Source organism: Phascolarctos cinereus, unplaced genomic scaffold (genome assembly GCF_003287225.1).
Source record: "Phascolarctos cinereus isolate Bilbo 61053 unplaced genomic scaffold, phaCin_HiC Scaffold_4;HRSCAF=312, whole genome shotgun sequence".
Lineage (NCBI taxonomy): Eukaryota > Metazoa > Chordata > Mammalia > Diprotodontia > Phascolarctidae > Phascolarctos > Phascolarctos cinereus.
This window is the reverse complement of record NW_027555847.1, coordinates 346856115-346877289: the sequence shown is the minus strand read 5'-3', so window position 1 is coordinate 346877289 and position 21175 is coordinate 346856115. Positions and strand designations below refer to the sequence as shown.

At 35.4% G+C, this 21175-nt stretch overlaps 1 pseudogene; it reads right to left on the bottom strand.

Moving 5' to 3' along the window:
- Positions 1-21175, bottom strand: part of LOC110216133 (developmental pluripotency-associated protein 4-like) — a 127578-nt pseudogene that overhangs the window by 80313 nt on the left and 26090 nt on the right.

Below are 21175 nucleotides of genomic sequence, written 5' to 3'. Positions count from 1 at the left end.
CCAAATTGAAATATTTCATTGTAGAAAGGATAGAAAGAGGATTGTCTCTGAAACCACTAATTTCTATTATCTATATCTATATCTATATCTATATCTATATCTATATCTATATCTATATCTATATCTATATCTATATCTATATCTATATCTATATCTATATACAGAGAGAGAGAGCTTCTTTTTTTTAAAGTGAATATTAAATTTAACTTGCTGTTACCTATAATGCCCTTCTTGTTTATGTCTCATTTGGCCTAGTGCTTTTAATAAACTTAAGCTTCTCCTGAAACATCTTTTTAAAATAAACATTCTTCCAGTGGTGTTGTATGTCTGTAAAGCATGGAATACTATAATCTCTGAAGAATTAGTTTCAAGCCACCCAAAGAGAAATGGAGAGGTGTGTAGTGAACATGAGTAAGCTGCAACACATTCTAATATATGACAATGTATTAGAATCAATATATTTTCTTGGAGAGTGCTATACTTGAAGGCAAAACAATTGCATTGAAATCCCATATTAGACAATTACTAACTGCCTAACTTCTAGAAAATCACTTAACCTTTGATGCTTACTTTCTTCAACTCTAAATTTTAATAGTACCTACCTTAATCCTCTTAAGGATTAAAAAGATTACATGAGATAGCATAGTTATAGTTCCTTGCAAAAATAAAGGCACTATATAATTATGAATGGTGGTTGTACTTATTACATAACCAATGATTAGCTGTGTAGCAGAATTGTCATCACTAGATAGATATTTGATTCAGAAAGAAGATGGATACTATAATCAATGGTGACAAATCATGTCTTCAAAATACTTATTAGGGAAGCATGCTGTACATCTATCAACAAAGAGGGAATAGATGATAAATGCAGGATGTGGTGTATATTCTTGGCCATGGCCAATGAGTTGATTTGGTTTTCTTGAATTGCCTAGTTGTTAAAGGAGGTGTTCTTTTGGGGAAATAGAGTCATTGTGAAATGTCAGTTTTGTCCAGTGGTATTTGGTCAAAAATAGAACATCAATAAAACATTTTTCAAAGAAAAGGAGGTGGGTTGGAAATGTAATGACTCATGTGTAACTGAGAGATGGATTACTTGCTTCATGATTATTCATGTAATTCCAAAAATATACATATAGCAAGGTCCCTATAATGTTAGGTAGATCCCTCATAGTAGATTTAAGGGAAGACATGAGCAACAATCACAGAGAACATTGTCCAACTGATCAGAACTGGGGTTCACTGTTTTTCTTCACTCAACATTAGGATGCTATTTTTAGAGTTTCCTCACACTGACGGTTTCTTTTATTTCCAGTTTTCATATCCCTGAAAAGCATATTGTTTATTTAAGCACTTTGTTAAATTTAACCACTTACATTTTTTATTTTTAAAAAGTTTTTGGTCTCTTGTTTTATTTTTTATCAATTTCATGTAAAATATTTTATATTTATTTTATATTTTAAAAAATTTTGAGTTTCAAATTCTTTCCCTACTTCCCTCTTAACCTCACCCCTTGAGAAGGCAAACATATTGATATTGATTTTATATGTGAAGTCATGAAAAATATATTTCTACATTAGCCATGTTGCAAAAAAAAATCACAAATAACCAAGAAAAATAAAAAAAGTAAAAAGTATGCTTCAATCATCACTTAGAATTCATAGGTTATCTCTCTAGATGTGCATAACATTTTTCATCCTGGATCCTTTGGAATTGTCTTGCATCCTTGACTTGATCAGACTAGCTAAGTCTTTAACAGTTGACCATTGTTAACAACATTGCTGTTACTGTGTACAGTTTTCTCCTGGTTTTGCCCACTTCACTCTACATAATTTCATAGAAGTCTTTTTAGGGTTTTCTGAAACCATCCTATTCATCAAGTCTTATATCACAATAGTATTCCATCATGATCATATACTACAGCTTGTTCAGTCATTCCTCAATTTATATACCTCTTGTTCCATTTGGCCAATTCTGCTTTTTAAGGAGTTTTTCTCTTCAGTGGAATTTTGTGCTTCTTTTACTATTTGGCCAAATCTGCTTTTAAGGTATTTTCTTCAAGGTTTGTGTGTGTGTGTGTGTGTGTGTGTGTGTGTGTGTGTGTATGTTACCAAGCTGTCACTTCTCTTTTCATAATTTTCTTCCATCACCTTCATTTCCCCCCAAGTTTTCCTCTCCCACTCTTATTCAATTTTTTAAAATATTTTTTGAGCTATTCTAGGAATTCTTGTTGGGCTTGTGTCCAATTCATATTTTTTTTTCCTTAGAAGCTTTGCTTGTAGCTTTTTTGACATCATTGTCTTCTGATTTTGTGTCTTGATCTTTCCTGTCACCATAGTAACTTTCTATAATGAAGGATTTCTCTTTTTGTTCATTTCCCCAGACTATTTCTTGACTTTTACCTTCATGTTTAAGTTGTGACCTGCTCTTGGGGTAGAGAAAGCATTGTTCAACACTTCAGATTGTGTGTGTATGTGTGTGTGTGCTGCTGTTTTCAGTGCAAATACTGGGGGTCCTGTAAGTTTTTGGTGCTTCAGAGGTGGTATGATCTAAAGAGAGGTGTGATCAGTGCTTTCCTGGCCTGTGCTCTGGCCTTTACCCAGGAAAGAACTTTGCTACCCTGCAGTAGCAAATGCTGGTGCTCCTCTTGGTCCTAGAATTGTGATCAGGGCCCCTGCTCCACTGTGATCTGCTTTTCTTTACCATTAAACTACAACCTGAAACCTAGTCTCACAAATTAAACAAGGCCCTGAATGAAGTGCCAGCAGAGTGTCTCTTATAATCTTTCTGACCAATTATCTGACTTCCTTACTGTCTGTGGGGTGAGAGCTCCTGAAGCTACTCCTGCCACTGTTGCAACCATTTTCAAGCCTTGCTGCTGGCACCTCAGCAAGGCCTGCATAACATTCTACCTCCTTGTGACAGACCTTTCCTGACAATCTCCTAAGTTGTCTTGGGCTGGAAAATGTTTTCACTCTGACCTTTTATTGGCTCTACCATTCCAGAATTTGATTTTAGGTGTTATTTTAAAGTTGTTTGGAGGGGAAATTGGTAATTTTCAGGTGATTTCTTGCCTTTACTCTGCCATTTGGCTCCTTAACCATTTCTTCTTACGTTAACTTTCCTACCATCCTTCTCAGAGTGAACCATTTATCTGGAAAAGATGATTCTTTGTGTTCAACATTTCCACAGGTCATGTGGGAAACTGGCTGATTGTTGCTTTATGCCTAACCATGACAGCCTATCTTTTAAAAATAATTTGCACCTGTTCAAACTTTTGCTTTTGATACAATTTAATATCTGTAAGTGCTGCCTTCTTCATGAATTCACATATCTTGGACTACTGGGGGCAGAGCCATGATGACAACATTGAAGAAGCACTCAGCCAAACCTTCTCAACATTCCCCTCAAAACAACTTTAAAATAATGTCTTGGATACAAATCTGGAGTGGGAGAGCCAAAAAAAGGTCAGTATTATACATTCTTTCAGCCCAAGACATCTTAGAAGGTTGGAAGGAGAGATCTGTGACGCAGGGATAGATACTGGCCTGGAGCCTACACGGATGCTACAGAAGTGATAGGATTAGGTAATGACAAAGGAAGCAGTAGCAGCAGCATTAGGATCTCCCAAGTCAGAGACACAAAGAAAACCTGGCAGCAAGTCAGAAGCAGATTAATTGGATTGATGTACTATCATTAGATGCAGGACTGGAAACTGTTTGGCAACTCCATTATGTATACCCACTTCTGGGTCACAGTTCAAGGGCAGAGAGGAGTTTTCAGTAAAGAAAGAATGGGGGTCCTGTTTTCAGGGACTTTGAGGAGAAGTATCACTTCCAATCTCAAGGCATCAGGGATGCTGAGGTGCAGTATTAATTGCAATCCCAAGAAATAAGTGGCCTTTCCTGGATAAGGACCAGAGCTCAGACCACTAGAACAGTGACTACATGTTTTCTTAGATCATACCACCTCAGAAGCTCCAAAACCTTACAGACCTCCAGAACTAGCTCTAAAAACAATAGTGAGAAAAAGCCTAAAGCTTTAGACAAGACCCATGCCAGGAACAGAGCTCAACTTTAACACAAATTCAAAATAGAAAAATGGGCTGGAAAAATGAGCAAACAACAAAAAGAACCTGAGATCAGAAAGCTACTATATTGGCAAGGAAAATCAAGATACATGATCAGAAGATAATGAAATCAAAACTGCTATAAGAGAAGCCTTAAAGAAAATCATGAAATTTAAAGGGCTTGCACAAGCAAAACTAATGTAGCCATAATTACAAGAAAAACAGGAAACTGAAAAAAAAACATTTTTACAACAAGTTTTTCTAACAAAGGTTTTATATCTCAAATATATAGGGAACTGAGCCAAATTTATAAAAACACAAGCCATTCCTTAATTGACAAATGATCAAAGGACATGAACAAGGCATTTTTTCAGTAGGAAAAATCAAAGCTGCCAAGTCACATGAAATACCACTTTAAATCACTATTGATTACAGAAATGCAAATTAAAATAACTCAGATACCATCTCACATCTATCAGATTGTCTAATATAATATAAAAGGAAAATGACAAATGCTGGAGGATATTTGGAAAAATTGGGGCACTAATGCACTCTTGGTGGAGTTGTGATTTGGTCCAAGAAATCTGGAGAATAATTTGGAGCTACAGTTATCCCTTCCACATCTTGGAGGTTAGGAGCATGGCACACTCTCCATCTGGAAAATCTGCATGAAATTTTTTGGCCCTCTTTTTGTACCAGAGAAGAAGTCTGAATTATTATAGCATTACAAGATAAAATATGTTGATATTATATAAAATTATACATATATTTTATGCATTTCTGAGTTTCTAAACTTTTTTTCTGTGCTGTCTGCTGGCTTGTTGTGTTGTCTTGGCATGTCATCTGTGATTTCCATAAAACTCCCCCAAAATTCTCATTTAATTTATTATGCCAACCATGTATCAACACTGTGATAGGGAAAGTCATAATGTGGAAGAGATAAAGGTCCTAAGGACTGTAAAGCCATGCATATCCTTTGACCCAGCAATATCACTACTATTTCTATATCATCCCAAAAAGATTGTGGTTGGTTGGTTATTGTCCTTTGTGCTTGAAGAGAACCAAAATGTCATCACTATGTTGGGGTCAAGGTACATTGAGTCTATGGATGATCAGACCACTATTGAGTTTGAAAGGTTCTTCTACAGGTCAGGCACAGATAGTCCATATAAACATTTGGAGGAGAGCTGTCTCTAAATTTGTCCAGCTAATTTTTCTTTTGAACTACTGCAATTTTGCTTTGCTCACAGAGCACAGTGCCTTCTTTTATGTGGGTACACCATGCTGGGCAGTCCTGTGGCAGTATTTCTCATGTTTCACAATAAATTCTGAAGTTCTTCAGAGAGACCTTGAGAGTGTCCTTGTATTCTTCTTCTGATCTCTGTGTGAATGCTTGCCTTATGTGAGTTCTCTGTAAAATAGCCTGTTAGGCAAACATATGTTTGACTGAATGTCAAACATATTTGAATAATAATGTGGTGAGCCCATCTGAATTGTGCTCTCTGTAGTAGAGTTTGAATGCTTGGTGCTTCAGCTCAAGAAGGGACCTCAGTGTCTGGTACTTTACCTGGGCAGATGATATTCTGTCTTTCTAAGACAATTCAAATGGAAGTAATTCAGTTTCCTGGCATGGCATTGATATAGTTCCCAGGTTTCAAAGGCATGTAACAATGAGGTCCACGCAATGGCTTTATAAATCTTCAGTTAGGTAGGCAGCCTAATATCTCTTCTTTCCCACACTTTCCTTCAGAGCCTCCCAAACACTGAGCTAGCTCTAGAAATGTGTGTGCCAACTTCATCATTTATGTGTATATCACTAGCGATATAGTGCTAAGGTAAGCAAACTTATTCACAGCATTCAAAATTTCTCCATTTCCTGTAACCAATAAGTTCTACATATAGATGGTACAGTGCTGTCTTGTGGAGAACCTTTGCTTTCTTGGTGTTAATTATCAGGCCAAAATTAACACAAGCAACAGAGAATTGATCCATACTTTGTTGCATGTCAGCCTCAGAGGCTGAACTGAGTGTACAATCATCTGTGAACAAAAAGTCATGCACCAACTTTCCCTGCACTTTAGTCTTAGCTTGTAGCCTTTTCAATTTAAATAATTTACCATCAGTGTGCTAGCTGACCTTGACGCCATTTTTGCCCTCATTTAAGGCATCTGACAACATTACTAGAAACGTCATGCTAAAAAGCCCAGGAGCAAGCATGCAGCCCTACTTTACTTTACTGGTGACTGGGAAAGCACAAGAGCGTTGTCTGTTATCCAGAACTTATGTAAGCATGCTGATGTGAAACTGGTGTACAATACCCATGAACTTTTCTGGGCAACCAAATTTTGCCATGATCTTGTACAAGCCCTCAAAAATGACAGTGCCAAAGGCCTTTGTCAGGTTGATGAATGCTGTGTACACACCTCTGTTATGCTCTTAGAATTTAAAGAGATCCAAGAAAAGGACCCATTTGCACAAAAATATTTATAGCAGCTCTTTTTGTGGTCACATAGAATTGCAAATTGAGTGGGGATTGGCTGAACAAGTTTTGGAATGTGATTGTGATGGAATACTGTTGTGAAATAAGAAATGAGGAGCATGATGGTTTCAGACAATCCATGGAAGTCTTCTATTCACTGATGAAATTCCATGTGAACAGAACCAGGAGAACATTGTCCATGGTAACAGCAATGTTGTAAGAATGATCAACTGTAAAACACTTAGCTACTCTTATGAAGACAAGGACCTAAGACAATTCGAAAAGACCCATGATGAAAAATGCTATTATCCACCTCCAGAGAAATAACTGATTAACTCTTAGCAATGATTGAAGTGTACTTTTCTTGTGTGTTTTTTTTTCTGTTGCAACATGGCTAATGTGAAAATATCCTTTGTATGATTTCATATGTATAATCAATATCAATATGCTTGCCATCTCAAAGGGTGGGGTTGAGTCGGAGGAACTGAGAGAATTTGGAACTCAAAATTTTAAAACATGGAGGTTAAATTTTTTACACGTAATTGGGAAATAAATAAATACTTTTTTTAAAAAAAGTTCTTGTATCTTACTAACAGTTTAGTTAAGATCTCATAAAATTTGATATTCTTTCTTGACTCTAAATAATGATCACTTAATTTGTTGCCAACCAGGAATAACACATGTTTCTAGCCACCCCAGCTGAATACATGGTAAACTGCTTAATCCTGAGGATAGTGACCAACCACCTAATTTTACAAATAAAGGAACTGAGGCCAGAAAAATGAAAATACTTGTCAAATCATACAGGTAGTGAGTAGGCAATCTAACACTTGAACCTAGGTACTAGACTCTAAACTAAGGGCTTTTCCCACCATAACAACTTGCCTCTAGTCTAACCTCCTCAAATAAGTAATCTGTAGCCATGTTGCAACAGAAAAAAAAAAACACACAGGAAAAGTACACTTCAATCATTGCTAAGAGTTAATCAGTTATTTCTCTGGAGGTGGATAATAGCATTTTTCATCATGGGTCTTTTCGAATTGTCTTAGGTCCTTGTCTTCATAAGAGTAGCTAAGTGTTTTACAGTTGATCATTCTTACAACATTGCTGTTACCAAATAAGTAAGCTGTGGCTCAGGCAAGCTAAGTTTCTTGTTCAAGGGCATTAAGACAATTAGTTAGAAATAAAAAAAAAACCCTATATTCCTATTAGGAAAAATCTATTAACATTAAAAACCTTTATTCCTTGACTTTCAGTCTGATGGACTTTCCTTTCCTCTTTGTATCCTGATTAAGTTCCACTTAACTAGGGCAGGTAGGTGGTACAGCGGGTAGAGCACTGGGCTTGAAATCAGGAAGACTCATTGTCATGAGTTCAAAGTTGACTTCAGACACTTACTAGCTATGAGGCACAGAGTAAGTCACTCAACTCTGTTTGACTCAGTGCCCTCATCTATAAAATGAAATGGAGAAAGAAATAGCAAAGCACTCCAGTATCTTTGCCAAGAAAACCTCAAATGGGGTCATGAAGAGTTGGACATGACTGAAATGATCCAACAAGAAAAAAAGTCCCCATGTCTCCATGAAGTCTTTTCTTATTAACCTCTCTCTTCTAACTCTCACCATAGGTTATACAATGAATCACTTTCAAAATGTCAATATGTATCTTTATATCTATATCTACCTATTTATGTGTATATATGTGCACGTGTGTGTATATGTATACATACTGTGTATATGTGTATTTTTATGAACCCCGTGAACAGCTAATTCTTTCAGCATTTCAAATTGCATCGAATTCCTAACTTTTCCTCTTGTCCAAATTTGTGCCATGTCTTCCCATAAATCCCCGAAAGATATTTATCTAACATTCTAGCATCTTTAGGTGTTCATCTGTGATCTCTCACTCTCACTTTATGACTAATCCACTTCTTTTTCTCTTATAATCAGTGATCAGAATTTGCCTTCATACATATTTTGAATGAGAGTCATACATTGTCGCCTCAAATCTTAGACCAAAGTTCTTGACTTTTCATCTGGCCACTGAAACTGCAAATTATCTATTAATTAATCGGCAACCATACTCTTTGACACATGTGATCTTAGGCACTGGGACAAAACTTTCTACTTTCAGTGAATTTACATTCTGTTGAGGTAAACAACAAATACATATATAAATAAAAACAAAAATATAAAAAGAAAAAACAAGTAATTTTAGCTATTGTGTACTAACAACTGTGGGTACTATATGGAATTCTATGAACCTAAAAGGGTTAGTTTCTCCTACTTGAGAAAATTTTTCTGTGAATTGCATTTCTAAGTTCATTTTCTATTTTGTTATTTATTTTAAAAAATGGCCCTTTATCTTGGTTTTCTTGGCTAGACGTAGGCAGCAATGACTTTCTTCCAATGTGAGATTAGGAGAGCCAATTTTCTTTCTGCCTAAGGCACTTTGAGAGAACAGACTGCAGGGGGTTGCTCTAGGAGTTGGTGCTAAGGATGGATAAGTCTCTGAGGGTTCAGAGACACAGTTCAAATAAATATGCAAAAGTCTAATAGCTTATCTAAAACCTTTGGTCTGGAAATTTCCCAAGAGCAGAATTTCTGTATCTTCCAGTACTACTCGGTTAGAAATATTGAAAGATTTGTTTTTCAGGCTGTATTTTGATACTTGTGGTTTCAGCAGATACCATGAAGTGAGAAGGCAAGGAGATATTTTTGTAAAGAAGTTAACTCAAATATTTGGAGCCACAAAACATGGTTTGGGCTGATGCCTTGTACAAAAATTTTTCTTGGTTCTTGTATACTCCATATCATTGTATTTTTTCCTTCATCTTAAATGAACAGCATTATTGCCTTGCTTGTTAGAATAGAAGTAATTTTTTATGATAACTGTCTTTTAAAATCTCTCATCTAAGGAATTATAGAAATCACTTAAATCTGAGATAAACATATCTTGTTCTATAAACCTATATATGACAATTTCACTCAACGTTCCTTGGGTCAAGTTTACAATCAGTTGGAACAAAGCAATATGGTTATGTGGAGATCCAAGTCACTAAGGATAATTGTTCAGAGTCTGTTCATTTCCATTGCATAGACTCAATCATCAGAATTTAAAAATAAAAGCATAATTCTGTAAGAATATTACTACTTTAATTTTTTGCTATGAATATAAATTAATACTACTTTCTGGCTCTGCATGATTTTTCTCCAAAGGAAAAGGAGAATCGATCAATTTCTCTACCCATTTTTCTTCCTATATTTAATGGCAAATATCTCCAATTAAGTAATTTTTGTGGAAAACCAGTATCCATACTAGGAAAGGAGAAGAATCCACATGCAAAATTTGTTACCAAATGAGAGTTACTGAACAATATTCTTTACAAACAATCAAATCCTCCTTGCCAAGATTAATTCCTTTACAAATAGCTGTCATCTCTTCTCCTCTAGGATTCTTTTTTTAATTAGTTATTTTATTTTGAATTATCAACCATCACTTCCATAAGCTTTTGAGTTTTAAATTTTTCTCCCCCCCTCCTGCCCTTCCCCCAAAAAATGGTGCACAATCTGTTATAGGATATACATATACATTCTTACTGAACATATTTTCATATTAGTGATGCTGTAAGTAAGAATTAGAACCAACAGGAGGGACCACCAGAAAGAGGAAACAAAACTCAACTGAAGAAAAACAAATAGCAAATAGTATGCTTCAATCTGCATTCAGACTCCATAGTTCTTTCTTTGGATGTGGATAGCATTTAACATTATGATGCTTCTGGGGATGTTTTAGATCCTTGTATTGCTGAGAAGGGTTAAGTTTATCAATATTAGTCATCGCACAACATGGCTGTTAATGTGTACAACATTTTCTTGGTTCTACTCACTTCACTCAGCATCAGACCATACAATTCTTTCCAGGTTTTTCTGAAGTCAGCCTGTTCATCACTTCTTATAGCACCATAGTATTCTATTACATTCATATACCACAATTTGCTCAGCCATTCCCCAATTGATGGGCATCCTCTCAATTTCCAATTCTTTGCCACCACAAAAAGAGCTGCTATAAATATTTTTGTACCTTTGGGTCCTTTTCCCATTTGTATGATCTCTCTGGGATATAGCCCTAGAAGTGCTATTACATATTTTAAAAATGAGGCCCTTATGGCCTCTCTGTATATTTTAAAAATGAGGCCCTTATGCCCTCAAATTTATAAGAATACAAGTCATTCCCCAATTGATAAATGGTCAAAGGATATGAACAGGCAGTTCTCAGATGAAGAAATTAAAGTCATCTATAGTCATATGAAAAGATGCTCTAAATCACTATTGATTAGAGAAATGCAAACCAAAACAACTCTGAGGTACCACATCACACCTATCAGATTGGCCAACATGACAAGACAGGAAAATGATAAATGTTGGAGAAGATGTAGGAAAATTGGAACACTAATGCACCATTGGTGGAGTTGTGAAATGATCCAGCCATTTTGGAGAATAATTTGGAACTATGCTTAAAGGACTATAAAAATGTGCATACCCTTGGCGCAGTAATAGCACTTCTAGGGCTATATACCAGAGAGATCATACAAATGGGAAAAGGACCCACATGTACAAAAATATTTATAGCTACTCTTTTTGTGGTGGCAAAGAATTGGAAATTGAGAGGATGCCCATCAATTGGGGAATGGCTGAGCAAATTGTGGTATATGAATGTAATAGAATACTATGGTGCTATAAGAAGTGATGAACAGGCTGACTTCAGAAAAACCTGGAAAGAATTGTATGGTCTGATGCTGAGTGAAGTGAGTAGAACCAAGAAAATGTTGTACACATTAACAGCCATGTTGTGCGATGACTAATATTGATAAACTTAACCCTTCTCAGCAATACAAGGATCTAAGACATCCTCAGTGGCCTTGTGATGGAAAATGCTATCCACACCCAAAGAAAGAACTATGGAAGTTGAATCGCTATCATTTTTTTGTTTTTCTTCAATTGAGTTTTGTTTCTTCTTTCTAATAATTCTTCCTATTGGTTTTAATTTTTACTTACAAATTCACTAATGTGAAAATATGTTTAATAGTTATGTAAATGTATAGCCTATATGAGATTGTGAGCTGTCTTGGGGAGGGTGTTGGGGAGGAAGGGGGAGAAAAATTTTAAACTGAAAGGCATATGGAAGTGATTGTTGATAAATCAAAATAAATTAATAAATTTTTTTTTTAAAAATGAGGCCCTTATCAGAGAGACTGGTTGTAAAAATTCTTCCCCAATTTTCTACTTTCCTCCTAATCCTGGTTGCATTGGCTTTTTTTTTGCAAAAATTTATCAATTTAATGTAATCAAAGTTATCCATTTTGCTTTTCATGATGTTCTCTATCTCCTGTTTCATCATGAATTCTTCTGTTCTCCATAAATCGGATAGGTAAATTATTCCTTGCCCTCACAGTTTGCTTATTATCAGCCTTTATATCTAAATCATGAACCCATGTTGACTTTATTTTGGTATATGGTGTGAGATTTTGATCTATGCCCAGTTTCTGCTATACTCTTCCAGTTTTCCCAGCAGTTTTTGTCAGAGTAAGTTCTTATCCTAGAAGCTGGAGTCTTTGTGTTTATCAAACAGTAGATTACTATAGTCATTGACTACTATGTCTTGCATACTTAACCTATTCCATTGATCTACCACCCTATTCCTTAGCCAGTAACAAGAAGTTTTGATAATCGCTGCTTTATAATACAATTTAAGATCTGAAATGGCTAGGCCACCTTCCCCTGCATTTATTTTAATTAGTTCCTTTGATATTCTGGACCTTTTGTTTTTCCAAATGAATCTTGTTATTATTTTTTCTAACTCTATAAAATAATTTTTTGGTAGTTTGATTGGTATGGCACTGAATAAGTAAATTAGCTTAGGTAGGATTGTCATTTTTATTATATTAGCTCGGCCTACCCATGAGCAACTGATGTTTTTCCAGTTATTTAGATCTGATTTATATTTTATATGAAAAGTGTTTTGTAATTGTGTTCATATACTTCCTGAGTTTGTTTTGAGAAGTAGACTCCTAAATATTTTTAATGTCTACAGTAAGTTTAAATGGAATTTTTCTTTCTAGATCTTGCTGTTGGACTTTGTTGGTAATATATATAGAAATGCCAGTGCTTTATGTGGGTTTATTTTATAGCCTGCAACTTTGCTAAAGTTGTTTATTATTTCAAGTAGTTTTTTTACTTGATTCTTTAAGTATATCATCATATTATCTGCAGAGAGTGATAGCTTTTTTCTCTTTGCCTATTCTAATACCTTCAATTTTTTTTCTTCTCTTATTGCTAAAGCTAATTTCCAGTACAATATTGAATAACAGTGGTGATAATGGACATCCTTGTTTCACCCCCGATCTTATTGGAAATGCTTCTAGCTGTCCCCATTACATATATGCTTGCTGAAGGTTTTAGTAGATGCTATTTATTATTTTAAGGAAGACTCCATTTATTCCTATGCTCTCCAGTGTTTTTAATAGGAGTGAGTGTTATATTTTGTCAAAAGCTTTTTCTCCATCTATTGAGATGATCATGTGGTTTCTGTTGTTTTTATTGTTGATATGATCAATTATGCTGATAATTTTACTAATATTGAACCAGCCCTGCATTCCTGGTATAAATCCTATCTGATCATAGTGCATTATTCTTGTGATAAGTTGCTGTAATCTACTTGCTAATATTTTTTTAAAATTTTTGCATCTATATTCATTAGAAATTGGTCTATAATTTTCTTTCTCTGTTTTGACTCTTCCCGGTTTAGGTATCAGCACCATATTTGTATCATAAAAAGAATTTAGTAAGACTCCTTCTTCATCTGTTTTACCAAATAGTCTAAATAGTATTGGAATTAATTGCTCTTTAAATGTTTGATAGAATTTGCTTGTAAATCCATCTGGCCCTGGAGATTTTTTCCTAGAGAGTTCATCAATGGCTTGTTCAATTTCTTTTTCTGAGATGGGTTATTTAAGTATTTTACTTCCTCTTTGTTAATCTGGGCAATTTATATTTTTGTAAATATGTATCCATTTCACTAAGATTGTCAAATTTGTTGGCATATAGTTGGGCAAAATATTCCTAATTATTGTTTTAATTTCCTCTTCCTTGGTGGTAGCTTCACCCTTTTCATTTTTGATACTAGTAATTTGGTTTTCTTCTTTCTTTTTTTAAATTAAATTAACCAAAGGTTTATCTATTTTATTGGTTTTTTTCATAAAACCAGCTCTTAGTTTTATTTATTAGTTCAATAGTTTTCTTAATTTCAATTTTATTATTTTTCCTTTGGTTTTTAGTATTTCTAATTTGGTGTTTAATTGAGGATTTTGAATTTGTTCTTTTTCTTTTTTTTAGTTGTATGCCCAATTCATTTATCTCCTCTTTTTCTATTTTATTCATGTAAGCATTTAGGGATATAAAACTTCCCCTAAGAACTGCTTTCACTGCATCCCATAAGTTTTGGTATGTTGTCTCAGTATTGTCATTCTCTTGAATGAAATTATTGATTGTTTCTATGATTTGTTGTTTGACTCAGTCATTTTTTAGGATTAGATTATTTAGTTTCCAATTATTTTAATCTATCTTTTCATGGTCCTTTATTACATATAATTTCTATTGCATCATGATCTGAAAAGGATGCATTTAATATTTCTGACTTTCTGCATTAGATTATGAGGTTTTATGCCCTAGTACATGGTCAGTTTTTGTGGATGTGCCATGTACTGCCAAGAAACAAATGTATTCCTTTCTATCCACATTCAGTTTTCTCCAGAGGTCTGTCCTATCTAACTTCTCTAATATTCTATTCACCTCCTTAACTTCTTTCTTGTTTATTTTGTGGTTAGATTTACCTAGTTTAGAAAGGGGGAGTTTGAAGTCCCCCACTAGTATAGTTTTGCTGTCTATTTCTTCTTGTAACTCCCTGAACTTCTCTAAGAATGTGGATGCTATACCATTTGGTGCGTATTTGTTTAATAATGATATTATTTCATTGTCTATGGTGCCTTTTAGCAGAATGTAGTATCAGTTTTTATCTCTTTTGATAAGATCTGTTTTTGCTTTTGCTTTGTCTGAGATCAGGATAGCTACCTCTGCTTTTTTTTTTTTACTTCAGCTGAAGGGTAATATATTCTGCTCCAGCCTTTTACCTTTACCCTGTTTTATCCCTCTATTTCTTGTAAACAACATATTGTAGGGTTATGATTCCTAATCCATTCTGCTATTTGTTTCCATTTTATGGGAGAGTTCATCCCATTCACATTCACAGTTATGATTACCTCCTCCAGGATTCTTTAGCAGATTTCATCCTCAATAACCCCATCCTCCTTGAATCTGTAATTTATTCCTGTTTACTGGTTCCTTTCCTTAAACATGCTTAAGTCTTTCCCATAAAAAAACACCACCCCTCAAATGAAAAACCTTCACTAGACCTTACCACCACTTAAAACAATTGTCTTATGTCCCTCTTCCTTTTCTCAGTCAACACTTTGAAAAAAAAACTGTCTATACTTGCTATCTCCATGTTCTCTCTTCTTGCTGTCCATAACCCTTTGCAATCTGCTTTTTTACCACATCCCTCAACTGAATCTCAGAATGATCTCTTGCTAAATATGATACTGTTTTCTCATTCATAATCCTTCTTGATTAATTTCTGCATTTGACACTGTCAACCTCTTTATCCTTCCAGATACTCTCTCTTTCCTAGGTTTTTGTTATACTACTCTCCCTGTTTTATGTACCACCTGTCTGACCACTCTTTCCTAGTCTTTTTTGTTGTCCCATCTATATCACACTCTCTACTTGTGGGTGTTACACCCAGAGACAATAAAAATAATCAATTCTTAGAATATTTGGTCTACTTGTTTTGCAGTACTCACAAGGAGTATAAGCAAATTGACCATTAGAAAGATAATTGTGCCTTCTGTACCAATATATTTTTCATAGGATGAAAAAGCAGAGAAATTCTATGAAGAACTTAACATTATACTATAAAGTATGTCAACCTATATTTTTGTTCCTGGTGATTTAATCGGAAAAATAAACACAAAGTAAATTTAAAAAAAAATTAAGAAAATAATTGGAAAGTAATTATAGGCAACATTATTTCCTCACTACCCAGTTATTTCAAATGGCCTTGTCATCTACTTTCTAACCTTACTACTGTACTGAATTTGCTCTCTATGGGATTACTGATGACCTCTCAATTGCTAAATCAGATGGTCTTTTCCCAAGCCTCAAGGTGTAGGTCATCCTCCTTGATGCTTGTGCAATATTTGATACTGTTTATCAGAATCTTTCTCTTCATATTTTCTATTTTCTTAGTTACCATGACTTAATTCTTTTATTGAATTCATTTTTACTTTTCTGATCATCTCTTCTCAGTTTCCTTTGCTGATTCATCTTCTATCTCTCACCACTAAGTACAAGGATCTCCGAAGACGATGTCCTGTGTGTTCTCATCTCTCTCTATCCTTCATGCCTTGGTGATCTTATCTGTTCCTATGAATTCAGTTATCATTTTTCTAAGGATGTCTACCACATTTATATCTGTTGTGGTCATCTCTTTCCTGAATTCCATGTTCCATTTCCATGTTGACAACTGCCTGCTGGACATCTGTACCCAAATGTTCTTCTAATGTCTCAAACTCATTATCTTTAAAACTGAACTTCATGAACTTTCATGGCCAACAGAGGTTAAGTGCTTGCCTGGGGTTACGCAGCTAGAAAGTGTCTGAAGTTAGATTTGAATTCAGGTCTTCCTGACTCCAGGCCATATGCTCTATCTATTATGCCACCTAAGTTTGTCAATTCTATGGTCACAAATCTTTCAGTCATCCACTTATCTCCCCTCAAATGAACAGTACCTTAGTATAGATTCTCATTTCTGCTCTCCTAGATGATTGTAATAGTCTCCCAGTTGACTTCTTATTTTCAATGTCCCTATCTCTTCTTTAATCAACTGTTTTTAAAGCTTTCAGAATAATATTCTGAAGAAAAAGGTCTGGCTGTGGCTTCTCTGCTTAAAAATCTTCAGTACCTCCCTATTGTCTTTAGAATAAAATATATTTATCAGTATGATATTTAAGACCTATTACAGTGGGATTTTAACTTTATTTTCCTGACTTATTTTACAATACTCTCCTCCCAATAGTTTGAATTCCTGTCAAACTTGACTATAATCATTCCCCAGACTTATCTCTCCCATACCTCATGCATTCACACAGATTGTTACCTGTGCTTAGAATGAGCTTCCTCCTTATCTCCACAACCTTGTTTCTGATTCTATATCCTCCTTCAAGGCTCAGCTGTACTGCCAGCACTGCCATTTAGCCTTCCCTAATTTCCCCTAAAACATTACTAGTGTATTTTGACATGTGATTTTTTTCATATCTTGTCCTTCCTTGTGTTATTTTTATATGTGTATGTTTTATCTTCCATTTCCAAGTAGATTCTCTAGGGGCAAAGATTTTTTAAAATTTTTCTTGTATCCTCAGTACCTAGCACAATGCCTTGTACACAAGAGGTGCTTAATAAATGCTTGTTCAATTGCATCAGTAAAATCAGTCAACAAATATTTATTAAGCACCAATTATGCACTAGCTCTTGGGGTACAAATACAAAAATAACATCAGTCCCTGCCTTTAAAGAGCTTATACAGTTCTAAATAATTCACTCCACCTTAGTTTTTGTGATATTACTCTCCTTTTCTTCTCCTCCTGTTTGAACACTCTGCAGTCTCCTTTGCTGTATCTTCATTTATGTCACACCTTCTACATGGTTGTAGCCTCAGCATCTGTCCTTAGCCCTTTCTTCCTATTCACATTTTCTCACTTGTCACCTCCCATGGGTTCAATTTTCATGTCTATGCATATGACTCCTGAATTTTGCTGAAAGGACATTTTCAACAGTATGTTCTGTAGGAATTTCAAAAGCAACATGTCCACAAATGACACATTTCTCCTCCAAATCACCTACTGATTATCCTACAGTTATCTTTCTAGTCAAACAGCATGACAACATTGGTGTCATCCTTGATTCCTGACTCTCATTCACCACAAATGGCTTCCTTTTGGGACAAAGTATGGTGTTGTGAATAGGTTCCTGAACTTCATCAGGAAGACCTGTGGACAATCCCATCTCAGTCACTTGCTAGATGTGCAACTCTGAGCAGCTTCTCTGTGCCTTAGCTTCTTTCTCTTTAAGACAAGGGGGAATGTGTTTGATGGTTTCTAAGGTGCTATTTAGCCCTAAATCTGTGATCCCATGACAAGTAGTTGTCTAATATTGTTGTTCCACAGTGTCTCAAGTTGGTCCCCTTCTTACAGTCACCAGCCTCTTCACCTCTCACATGTACTCTCTCCATTGTATCCTTTTGCCTTGGGCTTTTAATTAGTCCTCCTGCCTCTAGTACCTGCCCACATGAATCCTTCCTCCACACAGCCACCGAGTGGTGCAGTTTGATCATGTCACTCTCCTCCCTTAATAACTTCCAGGAGCTCCCTATTTCCTCTAGGATCAAATATAAATTCCTTTGTTTGTCATTTAAAGCTCTTCAAATGAACTTCATTTTACTTTTTTGGCTTTCTTAGATATCATTCCTTATTATGTTCTTCACAATCTAGCCTTACTGAGTTTCTCATATTCCATGATATCCTATCTTTTATTTTCATGCCTTTGCACTGACCGTGTCCCACACTTAGAACATTTTTTCCCCTTTTTATCTCATGGCATCTCTGGTTTCCTTTAATACACAATTTAAGTTCCATTTTCTTAAGGTCTTTTGTGGTCCCCTGGCTCCTTTCATCTTATCCTCCAAAATTATATCTGTTTTACATGTATTTTGAAGATAATTATGTATATTTATGTCATCTCTTCCATTAGAAAGCAGGTTCTGTGATGGCAGGAACTGCTTCTAAATTATCTTTGTGTACTTAGCACCTAGCACAGAGCCCAACAATTAAAAAATGCCTGTTGATTGATTGCTTGGATGGATTTATGGATGTAGAATTAAATTTCAAAAGGGCTAGGAGAACCCACCATTTAAACAAAGCAAATAGTGAGTCCTTTCATAAAGAAATGCTTTGAGAAAGTAGCAAATACTCCTTAATTAATCTCTGGTAATTTAATTTTTTAATATTTTCATTTTAATTATTAGTATCATGTTTCAGCTGGACTACAATATGTAGAGGCCTTTATGTAGAGGGGTCAAAAATTCCTTTTAATAAGGTTTAGACCAAAACTGTTTGTTCGGCTGTTTTGTTTTGACTGCATGGTCTCCTGCTTTTCTATTATCCAAATTTATATTAAAGATTAGATAAGAAGGAAAATAATCTCTTCTGGGACATTCAGAGTCCTACAAATTAGCCAAAACAAGATCTTAAAAATCCCTCAACCTCTTTCAGACTCAGTTTCCTCATTTGTAAAATGATGAGGTTAGACTCAATGGCATCCAAGTTCCCATTCAGATAAGATCAAAAAAGGAAAATAAAAGGAGGTTAGGATAACTATAGGTGCCAGTTAGAGATGGAGATGCCTTAGCAGTGACCAGTATTTACAATACCATTGAAATAATGATTCTGAATAGGGTTTACCAAGTGTTGAAAAGAAATGAACATAGTATTGTGGAAAGGATGTTGCCTATGGAGTCAGAGGGCTCAGGTTTAAATCTTGTCTGGACCATATATTACCTGTGTGACTTTGGATAAGTCACGTAACCTCATGCAGTTACTATGATACTATGAATCATGGCACAATAAAATTTTCTAAGAGGAAAGAACATGGGATTTTGAGTCAGAATCTTAAGTCAGAATTTGGGCTTGAATCTCCAACCTGACACTTATTAGCAGTGTGATCTTCTTCAACTAACTTACCTTCTTTAGCTTCAGTTTTCTCACCTGAAAAAAAATATTGACAAAATTTACACAAAGGATCAGCATGGCAGCACATAAGTAGAGGCTTGGTCTTGAAGTCAGAAAAATCTAGGTCCATGAAAGTCCTGCCTGTGACACGTGTAAGCTCTATCATTCAATCTCCCTGTACTCTATGCAACTCTTCAAAACTGAAAGTTAAGATAAGTTGCTGCATTTGCATCAGTGAAAGGAATTTCCACACTTGAATTCCCCACAGCATATGAAATCACAGGTCTGCACCAAAACACTAAACTATCTACTTCCTTATGTTTGTGAGGAAAGTAGTTTATAAACTTTAAAGTACTGTAGTAGTACAACTATTTCTTCTTATTTAATGTATAAAAAAATTTATATTTAAGTTGAAAGCAAGTAACAAATAACAATTCTGATTTGCTTACTTTGTGCCTCCATAGATAGGCTCTTGAAGGGAAAGATAATAAAAGCCCACAGGATTGGCACATTTGATTTCAAATCATAGTATGGATTTCTCTCTTTTTTAGCTTCCTCCCATGAGAAACCCATCTCTGCTTTGTGTTCCATTTTGCTTCAGATTTTGGTTTGCAATTGTATCTCCATCTCTAACTGTCACCTATAACTATCCTAAACTCCTTTTTTTTTTCTTTTTTTGACTTATCTGAATGGGGATGTGGAGGCCATTGAGTCTAACCTCATTTTACAGATGAGGGAACTGAGTCTGAGCAAGGTTAAGGGATTTTTAAGATCTTGTTTTGGCCAATTTGTAGGACTTTGAATGTCCCAGAAGAGATTGTTTTCCTTCTTATCTAATCTTTAATATAAGTTTGGATAAAACACTAGCCTTTGCAGAATATCATCTGTTAGCCCGTTTGTGTCAGGATACACAACACCTGCCACTTTGCTTTAGTTCCCTGAAAAATACTTGTAGGCATCTCCAGGACCCCGCTGTTCAAGAAATATGTACTTTGCACTTCCAGTTTGTATCCCTCCCTTTGTTTTTGATTCCAACTCTGAGGATCTGGCCAGCTTCCTCTTAAGAGGAATGGCCTTCTCCTTTCAGGCAAAACAGATTAGAAAGCCTGGCAAAAGCAATTTGATCTTGTTTTCAGTGTTCTCTGCTACCTTCTCAGTTGTGAAATCCTTGGAACAGCAGATCACTTGGCATGCATTTTTCACCTGTTTTTTCTTTCCTCATCTCTCAAATGACTTCCTTTCAAAAAAAAAACCCACCCTCTCTTTGCTATTCTTTGGTCACACAGAGGGTGTTTTATATGAGAATGTATAACCCAAAGGTTGGTCTGCTCTCTGCTGACATTAAAGTTTCCATAAGACCTTATAGTAGAGACATGGGCTGATATCAATTTGTGAACCTAGCTAAACCCCTGAGGTCATCCAAGATTGTGAGTTCCTTCCTGGCAAGCATGGCCACCTGCTAACCAACCTGAAACTTGCAGTGAGTTTGCAACCACTCGTTGAAAAGAAAATAAAAGTGTTGATGTCAGAAGCACACAATCTCAGGAAAGGGAGAATTAAGAGGGTAAAAGCTAGACCACTGCAGGAACACCTGAATCTAATAACAAACTGGCTAGCTTTCAACTGGCAGTACATTTGGCCACAGAAAAGAAACCGTTCTGTTTGTTTTTGGTCAATGAACAAATGCTACTCTAGAATGCTGCTAGTGGGAGAATGATTTTGACCCCAC